Here is a 12,407-nt window from a genome sequence, read left to right as displayed (position 1 = left end):
AACCCCCAACCCTAAGCCTCTGAACCCTAAGCCTAAACCCTCTAACCCTAAACCCTAACCTTCACCCCCTCACACCCTCACCTTCTCACTCCCTCACTCTATAATCTTCTCAACCTCTAACCCCCTCACCCTCTAACCCCTCACCCTCTAACTCCCTCAATCTCTAACCCCCAAACCTCTAACACCCACCCTCTTACCCCAAACCACATATCCCAAACAAACCCAACACCAACCCCAACCCTAAATCTAAATCCTGACCCCTAAAACCTAACCCAAACCCTAATGACTAAACCCCAAAACCCTAAACCCCCAAAACTGTAAACCCCAAACTGCAACCCCTAACACCTAACCTGTAAATCCAAACTCTAACCTCAAACCCTAAACCTAAGCCTAACACCTAACCCCAACCGAAAAACCCTAACCCAAACCCTAACAACCCTAACCCTAACATCCCTAACCCCAAAACCCTAACCCCAACCCCTAACCCCAAACCCTAACAACCAGAACTCTAACAACCCTAACCCTAACATCCCGAACCTCAAACCCTAACCCTTTTTGTTAGCAGCTGTAGCACTTAACCACTAGCCACCAGGGTTTCCATGAGCAGTCACAGGAATAGACATATGCACACCCGTGTTCACTGCGACATTATTCACAGTAGCAAAAAGATGGAAACAACCTCAGTGCTCGTCCACAGAGGAATGGATAAACAAACTACGGTACATACACACAGTGGAACACTACACGACAATGAAGACCAATGATGAATCTCCGAAACATCTCACACCATGGATGAATCTGGAGCGCATCATGCTGACTAAGTCAATCACAAAATGACATATACACTAAGAGACCACTATCATAAAAACTCATGAAAACATTTACACACAGAAACAATCCTTGATGTTCACCAGGCAGACGGAGAGTGGGTAGAGAAAAGCTAACTAAACAATAACCAAAAAAAACAAACCCACCGCCGTCGAGTCGATTCCAGCTCATAGAGACCCTATAGGACAGATTAGAACTGCCCCATAGAGTTTCCAAGGAGCGCTTGGTGGATTCGAACTGCAGACCTTTGGTTAGCACTGGTGGGTCTTAACCACTATGCCATCAGGGTTTCCAACCAAACGACAGATATGTGGTAACTCTGGTGAAGGAAGAGACGGTACACAAGACTGGGAATCAACCTCAGCCTCACTCTAACCCTAACCATAACCCTAAACCACTTGTGCCCTAGCCTAGTAACCCCAGCCCTAACCCCAACCCCCAGCCACCTAAAACCTATACCCCTAAACCTAACTCCCAAACCTCTAACCCCCCAACCTGAACCCCTAACACCAAACCCTAACCCCTAATCCTCTAACCCTTCTGCATCTCTGGGCCTCTCGACTCTCCGTCTATTTTCTCCCTCCAAATCCTACTAACACTCAGTGGAATTTTGAAGTTTCAGCTGTGCTTTGCTTCTTGTTGTCTCCACCGGTCCCATCAAGGCACTGCATCATTTATTTGCTCTGCTTCACTATTGAGTTCCAAAACCATGGCTTAGAATCACCTGACACTGAACCTCAGCGATTCGGCGCAAGGCCGCGAGAGGGCGTGCGCACCGCCGGTTCTGTTCTGCCCACCAGACCCTCCGAGCATGGGAACCTCCTGGACCTAAGCCGGGACGACCTGGGTACCACTCCAGTGGGGATAGCAGAGGCTTTTCTTCCCGAGGGACCCAACGCCCCAGGGTGCTCTCTCAATACTCCCATTAATGCTATGATTATCCTAACCCACTCCTTCTGCGAGACCTAGTGGGTCCTCGACCAGGCCCAGCCTTCAGGACCCGCAGCCCCCTGCCGTGGTCATGTACAGGAACCTGCAGGGCCGCGCCCTCCCCGCCCAAGCTCTGCCCCTCCATACCCTGATGCCCTGCAGGCCTCTACTAGGTCCCCGCCCAGGGGAGAGTTGTCGCCCCGCACGGGGGGGGGGGCCACGAGGAAACATTCGGAAACCACCCCCCAGGCACGAAGCCGACTACCCGTATTGAGACCGTGTGAGCAGGGCTGCCCCGCCGACTGGAGCCTGCAGGGCATCACTCACGTTTGTCAGCTTCTCACCGCCCTCTGGGCTCAGGGTCCCAGAGCAGCCAATCCCCCCCGGGGGGGGGGCGGTCCGTCCGCAGGGGCTGGAAGATCGGGTTGGTGCCCATGGCCGGAGCGCTTAAAAACCTAACAAACCCTCATAAACCGTCAGCTCCAGACCTTCAAATGTCAGCCCAAGAGACATCTAATCTCCAACCTAAAAAAAAAAACCACACCTGTTGCCATCGAATCAATTCTGACTCATAGCGACCCTATAGGACAGAGTAGAACTGCCCCACAGAGTTTCCAAGGAGCGCCTGGTGGATTCAAACTGCCAACCGTTTGGCTAGCAGCCTTAGCACTTAACCACTACGCCACCAGGGTAACCCACTGAACCCACTGCCACCAGGGTAGAGGCTCCAAATCCCACCAGTTTGAGGAACCCTCAAATCCCCTCAGCACCAGAGACCGCGTCCACTGCTACCGCTACACAGCGCCGCACAAACGTTTAAGTTAACGAACAACATGGGCGCTCAGGACCCCTTCCTGCTACCCCCACCCCGCCACCCAGAGGGGAGCGGGACCCGGCATCCACACTGTTAACACACACTGAATCGCTGCTGCTTCCACAAGGAGTAGAATCCCCGCGCTGCTCCACAGATTCCCAGGACCCCTTCCTTTCCAGGTGGGGCCGGGGCCGCGCCGACGCCCCAGCCCCGAGAGTAGACCAGCCGGCGCGGGCGAGGGCGCGGGGTGCCTCAGCCTCCCAGGCACAGCGCCCAAAACAGTAAGGGGCAGCGGGGCCTTGGGCGGGGGATCGCTCTCTCCCCGCCCCTGGCACCCTACGGAGTCTGGTGGGGGTGGGACGACGAACGGGGGCGAGTGCCCCGTCCTCAGTCTGGAGTCTCACCCCCCCGGGCGAACTCTGGGCCTTGGTTTCCCCCCCTGGCAGAGGGAGCAGGTGGGGGGCGGGGGGGCAGGAGCCCATCACCCAGCTTGGCCCGCAAACCCGCCCCGGGCAGAGGAGGGACCTTGGCGCAGCCCTGGACACGGCCTTTCTCCCCAAGCCCTTCAAGCCCCCAGGCCCGAGGGCACTCCGCAGCCGGATCCCGCGGCTGGACCCCCCCCCCCGCGCAAATCCATGGGGATGCAAATTTCGCGGACCAGCTGCGTCCCCCGGGCCAGAGGCTCCCTCTCGTAGCCCCTAGAGTGGCTGCGTCCGCCCGGCCCCGCACCGCGTCCGCCCCAGGGGATCACTCGGGACGGGGTACGCCGGAGGGGGCGATGCCAGCTGCTAACCCAACGTCCGGACTCCCCAACCTCTGGAGCCCAGGGGATGCTGGCACTGGAAACCACCCTCCTGGCGCCTTCCCTCCACACCTTCGAGGGGCCGGGCTTGTTCAGTCTGGGAGCGGGTCCCTCCACCCACCTGCCGGAGTTTCCTACCTTTCAGAAACCACGGCACAGAAAGCAGCACGAACACCGTCCGCTCTAAGGCGCGCCATCCGGCCCGGGCCCCTCACCACCCGTCCGGGCGCTTCCGGGAGTAACTGGCTGGACGGCGAGGAACATGGCTGCCGGCCCCGCCCAGCGGCCCGGGTGTGGGGCGGGCGTGGGGGGGTTGGGCCTCCAGAGGGGAGAGTGGGGTCTAGAAGCAAGGACAAGGCCAAGGTGTGCGGGGTGAGGAGACGGGAGACGTCAGGAGAGGGCCCCCTCGCGTGCAGAGTTAAGTATTGGAGGTGCAACGGTTAAGTGCTTGGCTAACTGAAAGGTGGGCCGTTGGAACCCACCAGCTCAGGGGTTGAAAAGATCTGGAGATGGGCTCCCATAAAGATTCTAACCAAACAAAATCCAAACCAGTTGCTATTGAATCAATTCCGACTCATAGTGACCCTACAGGGCAGAGTAGAACTGCCCCATAGGGTTTCTAAGACTATAAGTCTTTACAGAAGCAGACTGCCATGTCTTTCTGCAAATAACCAACTGGTGGATTCGAACTGTCCACCCTTTGGTTAGCAGCCGAGCTCTTAACCATGGTGCCACCAGGGCTGCGCCGTAAAGACTGCAACCTAGGAAACCTTGTGAGGCAGTTCTAAGTTGTCATACAGGGTTGATATGAGTCAGAATCTCTTGATGGCACACAACCATGATTGTACTAAGAAAAATTCCTCCAAGCATCTGCCTACATGACCCCTGAAGCACATATGTATGCACGCTATCAAAGCAGTGCGGCCAAAGACAGGAAATTGGGATAGAGACATTATAGACTGCACACTGAAAAGTGATTTCTGAGGGGCGTGCAGCTCAAGCGGAGGAGGTAGCATACAACTAAATGCCCTTCTCCTTCTATTGTTCAATGGTCTTGAGAAAGAATGTGTCCCAGGAATTAACTGTAGCCCAGGAGAACTTGAAGACAGCAAATACAGAGGACCGGTCAGGATGCTTCTGCAGTGGTCAGGGTGAGCAGTGATGGTGGTAGTGCAGGTGGGAACAGTGGGCAGGCTTGAGGTGTACTTTGGAGCTTGAGCTGCCAAGAATTGCTGGTCAATCAGACGTATGGGATGAGGGGAAAGGAGAATCAAAGGAGACTTCTAGAATTCAGGCTACCATGAGCGCATGGTCACCAGAGCCATTCTCTACCATGTGGAAAACCATGGAGGAACAAACTTGAGAAAATAACCAAAAGATTTTTTTCTGGACATGTTAGATTTGGATGTCTGAGGTCATCCAAGTGTGGAGAACAGTTCCCAGCTGTGGCTACCACTCTGAGGTAGAGTAGTTTTCTGGGTTCTAAGAATTTGAAGATCATCAGCCTATAGCTGATTTGAAAGCCACTGGTGGTGCAGTGGTTATGCATTTGGCTGCTACCAAAAGGTCTGCAGTTTGAATCTACCAGTCGCTCCTTGGAAACCCTGTGGGGAAGCTCTACTCTGTCCTATAGGGTCCCTATGAGTGAGAATCCACTCAATAGCGACTTTTTTTTTGTTTTGTTTTAATACTAAGCTCAGAAAAGTTGTGTGTCAGGGTTGTATTTTTTCACAATACTTATTCAAGCAGTTCGAATCTACCAGCCACTCCTTGGAAACCCTATGGGTCAATTCTACTCTGTCCTTTAGGGTCGCTGTGAGATAGAATTGACCCAACAGCAATGGACTTAGAACTTGGACTTAGAGGAGCCCTTTCTTTCTCAAAGCTGAAAGTTTTACTTCATACTTTTTAAAAACTGCCATGTCTCATGTTACGTGGCTACCCTTACAGGAGCATTTTTGGTGCTAACTTGACTTGTCCTTGGTGAAGGGCTCTGTATTCATTTTCTAGGGCTGCCATAGTAAATTACCAAAAACTCAGTGTCTTTAAAAAAACATATAATCCATACAGTCCAAGAAGCTGGACTCTATGAAGAAGAAGGGGCACCATGATTGGAGGAAGACTCATTAACAGCCTAGACATGCAGATGACACAACCTTGCTTACTGAAAGTGAAGAGGACTTGAAGCACTTACTGATGAGGATCAAAGACTTCAGCCTTCAGTATGGATTACACTTCAACATAAAGAAAACAAAAATCCTCGCAACTGGAACAATAAAAAAATCACAATAAACAGAGAAAATACTGAAGTCGCCAAGGATTTCATTTTACTTGGATCCACAATCAACACCCATGGAAGCACACTTCGAGAAATCAAATGACATATTTTATTGGGCAAATCTGCTACAAAAGACCTCTTTAAAGTGTTAAAAATCGAAGATGTCACTTTGAGGACTAAGGTGTGCCTGAACCAAGCCATGATATTTTCAGTCGCCTCATGTGCAGCTAAAGCTGGACAATGAATAAGGGAGACAAAAGAACTGAAACTTGAATTATGTTGTTGGTGAAGAATAATGAATATACCAAGGACTGCTAGAAGAATGAACACACCTGTCTTGGAAGAAGTACAGCCAGAATGCTCCTTAGAAAGGTGGGTGGCAAGACTTGGTCTCACGTCCTCTGGACATATTATCAGGAGGAATCAGTCCCTGGAAAAAGACATCGTGCTTGGTAAAGTAGAGGGTCAGTGAAAAAGACAAAGATCCTCAGTGAGACAGATTGAGACAGTGGCTGCACCAGTGGGCTCAGACATAGCAATGAGAAAGGCCCAGGGCTGGGCACTGTTCCGTTCTGTTGTACACAGGGTCACTATGTGTTGGAACTGACTCAACAGCACCTAACAACAACATCATAAACTCACTAGATCTCCTGGGGATAGAATGTCATATTCACTGTGGAGTAGATAGTTTGTCTGTTTGTTTACCATATTTACTAATACTATGATTTACATTTGATAACTTCCACAATCAGTTGGATCGCTTTTCTTTGGAATGGACACAAACATGCATCTCTTGCAGTCTGTTGGCCAGGTACCTAGCTTCCAAATTTCTTTGCATAGTGGAGTGGGCATGTACAGGGCTGCATCTGTTTGTTGAAACAACTCAGTGGGTATTCTGTCAGCTCCTGGAGCCTTGTTTTTCGCCAGTGCCTTCAGTGTAGCTTGGACTTCTTGCTTCACTACTACCAGTTCTTCATCATATGCCACCTCATGAAGCAACTGAGAGTCGACCATTTCTTTTGGTACTGTGACTCTGTGTATTCTTTGCATCTTTTGTGTGTGTGTGCTTTAAGTGAAACTTTACAAATCAAGTCAATCTCTCATACAAAAATTTGTATACAGCTTGCTATGTGCTCCTAGTTCCTCTCCCACTAATGAGACAGCACACTCCTTCTCTCAGCCCTGAATTCCCTGTGTCCATTCAGCCACTTTCTGTCCCTCTCTTCCTTCTCATCTCCCCTCCAAACGGGAGCTGCCCACATAGTCTTATGTGTCCACTTGAGACCAGAAGGTCACTCCTCACCACTATCATATTCTATCCTATAATCCAGTCCAATCCCTGTCTGAAGAGTTGGCTTTGGGAATGGTTCCAGTCTTGGGCCAACAGAAGGTCTGGGGACCGTGACCTCCAGGGTTCCTCTAGTCTCAGTCAGATCATTAAGTCTGATTTTTTTATGAGACTTTGAGGTCTGCATCTCACTGTTCTCGTGCTCCGTCAGGGATGCTCTGTTTCGTTCCCTGTCGGGGCAGTCTTCGGTTGTAAACGGACACCATCTAGTTCTTCCGGTCTCAGGCTGATGTAGTCTTGGATTTATGTGGCCATTTCTGTCTTTTGGACCCATAATTACCTTGTATCTTTGGTGTTCTTCATTCTCCTTTGCTCCAGGTAGGTTGAGACCAATGGATGCATCTTAGATGGCCGCTTGATAGTGTTTTTAAGACTGCAGACGCCACTCACCAAAGTGGGATGCAGAATGTTTTCTTAATAGATTTTATTATGCCAATTGACCTAGATGTCCCCTGAAAACATGGTCCCCCAACTGCTGCCCCTGCTACTCTGGCCTTCGGAGCATTTGGTTTATTCAGGAAACTGCTTTTGATTTAGTCCAGTTACGCTGACCTCTCCTTTATTGTATGTTGTCTTTCGCTTCACCTAAAATAGTTCTTGTCTACTATCTAATTTGCAAATATCCTTCTCCCTCCCTTTCTCCCCACCCTCATAACCATCAAAGAATATTTTCTTCTCTGTTTAAACTATTTCTTGAGTTCTTATAATAGTGGTCTCATACAATATTTGTCCTTTTGCAACTGACTAATTTCACTCAGCATAATGCCCTCCAGATTCCTCCAAGCTATGAAATATTTCACGGATTCATCATTGTTCTTGATCTGTGTGAAGTATTCCATCGTGTGAATGTACCACAATTTATTTATCCATTCATCTGTTGATGGGCACCTTGGTTACTTCCATCTTTCTGCTATTGTAAACAGTGTGGCAATGAACATGGTTTTGCATATATCTGTTCGTATAAAGGCTCTTATTTCTCTAAGATATATTCCAAGGAGTGGGATTGCCATATCCTATGGTAGTTCTATTTCTACCTTTTTAAGGAAGTGCCAGATTGATTTTCAAAGTGGCTGCACCATTTTAAATTCCCACCAGCAGTGAATAAGTGTTCCAGTCTCTCTACAACCTCTCCAACATTTATTATTTTGTGATTTGGGATTAATGGCAGCCTTGTTGGAGTGAGATGGTATCTCATTGTAGTTTTGATTTACATTTCTCTAATGGCTAATGATTGTGAGCATTTCCTCATGTATCTGTTACCTGCCTGAATGTCTTCTTCGTTGAAGTGCCTATTCCTATCCTTTGCCCATTTTTTAAATGGATTATTTGTCTTTTTGTTATTGAGTTTTTGCAATATCATGTAGATTTTAGAGTTCAGATGCTGATCAGAAATGTTATAGCTAAAAACTGTTTCCCAGTCTGTCGGTAATCAGTTTACTCTCCTGGTGAAGACTTTGGATGAGCATAAGTGTTTGATTTTTAGGAGTTATCTAATTTCTCTTTGGGTACTTGTACATTGTTAGTAATGTTTTTGTTACAATCCCACCCTAATCCTCTTTAACATAAAATTACAATCACAAAATGGAGGACAGCTACAGAACACTGGGAATCATGGCCTCACCAACTTGATACACACATTTTTCGAGGGGGACATAATACAATCCATGACATCCACCTTTTAGTATATTTTGGGGACTGGCTCTTTTAGTCAGAAACAGGTTGAATAAAAGTGCTTCCTTACCAGCAGTTTCCCAGCAGTGTTGGTGACGGATCCCCAGTTGGATACACACAATCACACTGACTGCATTTGCGGTGCCTCAGCAAGTCCCACTTGCCTTCATAACACTGATCTCTATAACAAAACACAGCTCTGTAAGCAAGTCAATTAAAAATAAAGGCATTGGCTATTGAACATCACTAAAGACATAAGTGCATATTGGTTCTGTGTTGGTTGCCGGAATCTAATTCTCTTGATTAATTCATATTTTTTGTAGATATTTTTCTTGCTCCATATACCCAGAGCTCTGTGTACATATAATGAACATTCTACACGTAGGTTTCTCACAAATATTACCCAATATCATTCATTTTTTTGACCATTCACTCAATGTTCAAGAATAAATTGAAGTATAGGAAATATTCTTACGGTTATTTAACTCTAAGGATGAAGAAATTGCATAGTGGGTCTTGGCTCCCTTTAGAAATTCTCTACCTGATGCAGTTCCACACAGCAACACGGACCTTCATCTCAGCACAGGAAGAAAGACAGACAGCTTTGTCTCAATATTTGCCACTGCTCTTCACCTTCTACTAAGGTAAAAATTCTTCAGCCTGCCAAGAGCATTGTTCAAGAATTGGCTCCAAATCTCTCCTTGAAAAGTACAGTGAAAAATCTTATAAAAATGTTAAGTTTTATTATTAGGCAAACCACTATTTCATCAAATCATCGTCTCTATATAAATTTTTCACCACTATGTTTTTTTTTTATGTGGCTTAAGACAACAATCAGGTGTGTAATAATGTGTATATCATTACATTTCAAATTATAAAGTGATGTTCCAATGGTTTAAAGAGTTGGAGGGACTATTGTGGCTACAGAATACTGAATCAAAAAATATTTTGACATGAAAGTTTCAACAACAAATATGTTCCATAACTATAGGTGTACTTGTAGGTAAATGTTTAATGTAATAATTCGGATGGTTAAAAAAGACAAAAACAAATAAAAACACATTAAACAGCAGAATAAGTCAATAGATACCTATTGTCATGACAGATACAAACAGAAAACAAAGAATAAAAAATAAGTGCAGCAGAGGTTACCAGCGTTATGTAAAAGAGAGGAGCATCTTGACACCGAAATAAAATAGCTAGATGCTTCAAAATGTGCATCCAGCAGCTTTTCCCTTTAGCAGGTGTTGCAATTTCTGATTTATTGGAATTAAACTAGTTGTCCATGTCATTCAAGTATTATTTTAATGCAATAAATCATTTTACAAGTCCCATGCTGTAGAAAAAATGCTTAAATCATTACATAAACATAGCTTTGCTCACAACTCTTCCCATTCTGAATGCTTTACCACTTCCTAAATAGCTGTGAAAATCTTCACAGTGCTGTAAACCCAAGTTCTAGTCCCACCACCATTTTATGTGATACTGATCACTGTGTGTCCCTGTGAAGTCTTTTTTTTTTTTTTAACATCCTATATATATATATTTTTTTTATAGCACTATGGTCACTATTGTCGACTCAACATGTTTACTGCCTTATTGCGCTCTTTACCTGTTGTTGAAGCCTTGTTATTTACTTTTAAATGTCTTTCTTATTTCTCTACCTTAACACTTAAAACAGTGTTTCATTTTATTTGCTGTTGTTTTTTTCTTTTATTATATTCTTGTCCACTCAGAGTTCAGGCATGATTAAAAAGTAATTACATTTTTGTGGAGACAGAATGGGATTTAGAATCAAGTTTCAATTACCTGGGTTTTACTTCCTTCATTGACTAGCTGTATATCGGCAATACTTACTGACTATAAAACTTAATTTCAACATTTGTAAAACAGGTTACAATCTATCTATGCTTTTTTTAGATATATACATTTCTTTTTAATTTCAAAATATAAATTCACCAAAAATGATGTTAACATTTAGATTTTTCTTGTGTTAAAAAAAACTAAACCAAACCTGTTGTCATCAAGTTGATTCCAACTCATACCGACTCTGTAGGACAGAGGAGAGCTGCCCCATAAGGGCTTCCAAGGAGTGGCTGGTGGATTTGAACTGTCGGCCTTTTGGTTAGCAGCCAGGTTGGAATCCGCTACATCACCAGGATTCCTTTCTTGTAATAAGTCAGATAAATTGATAAGCTTATATTCCAGCTATGTATTTAGTGCATGAAATATGTCAAAGAGAATTATGTAATGTTTAAAATTTTAAATGTAAATTGATCAAAAATTATAATAAATTCCAAATAAGTAAGATAAAGTGATTAGCTCCAGTTCTCAGTAGGGGTTTAAATGCCTTTGAGACCAGTTGGTGCTCCTGTTTTCACCCATTCTCAATGGCACAAACTCAGCATCAGTCTCTGAATAGTGATTATGATACTAACACAGTAGACAGTCAGGAGTGGTTGGGCTACTATTTTCACGTTTTGCTGGCTAATAGATTTAAATTATCTTTACTGTCTAATATTTCTTATCTTTTACTTTTGGAGAACGAAGTCAATTGTTCATGTCGTATTATGTATGGTACAGCCCAGAGTGTTTGTAGTGTTCAATACTTTAAATTTCTCACCACTTTCATCATTACTTTTTTGTATAGGAAACTCAGGAATCAAATAGGTATTTTATACTGTCCAGCAATGCTTACATTGTAAGTATAAAGTGGGAGCCATTATAACGTTAAGGGAAATATCATTGATACAATGTTGGCTTTTTAATTACGCAGATTTGTATTTGTAATCCCACTCTGCCCTTAATTGGCTGATGACTTTAAGTATGCTTCTTTACTTTCCGTAGCCTTGATTTACTCTCCCACAAAATGGGATGATCACCCTCATCTGGAAAGAATATACATATATATATATATATATATATATACATACGTATGAAACTTACTTCTGACAATGGATGAAACAAAGCCAATACTAACAAATATTGCTATTTCTTCTACCTGCCTTCTTTACTCACTCCAAGCTTCTAGACAGTTTGCTCAGATACGTTTCCTTCCTTCCCGTCTTCTTTCTTTCTATGCTACCTCTTTTTGTTTCCCTTTCAGTTTCATTGTGAATTCACAAACGCTAGGTTGAATTTCAGTGTTTATATGCTATTGGGGGTATGCATCTAAGTAAGCAATTTACCTTCCTGAAATTAAAATATAGATAATTCCTGCACTGCCTGCCTCACATGGCATGCGAAAGTTATTTAAAATAGTAAGAAAATATAAATATGTTACTTATTATCTATTGAATCCATACATCAGGCTAGATAATTTAACTGTCATGTTGAAGTGATAAATTTATAAATATAGATATTAATATTTTGTTATTAATGTAAGAAGAGTAAGTTAGAAACCTAATATGAAGAGCAGGTGAGGATTTCAAAAGGATTGGTTCTCAGAAGGGTAGGACTAGAACAGTAATAATCAAACAAAATGTAAAATATGTTCATAGCAGGAACATACAGAAGGTTGCTTCTACAATGGTGTTTAAAATAGAATAATGTATATTTGATTAGACAATCATTTATGGGAATAAAAAGATTAAGAAAATTTATCCTTACCTGCAAAATCTTAGAACCAAAAAACCAAACCGAACCCAGTGCCGTCGAGGTGATTCCTACTCATGGCGACCCTAAAGGACAGAGTAGAACTGCCCCATAGAGTTTCCAAGGAGCGCCTGGCAGATTC

Source organism: Loxodonta africana, unplaced genomic scaffold (genome assembly GCF_030014295.1).
Source record: "Loxodonta africana isolate mLoxAfr1 unplaced genomic scaffold, mLoxAfr1.hap2 scaffold_36, whole genome shotgun sequence".
Taxonomy (NCBI): Eukaryota; Metazoa; Chordata; class Mammalia; order Proboscidea; family Elephantidae; genus Loxodonta; species Loxodonta africana.
Note: the sequence above shows the minus strand (reverse complement) of the source record.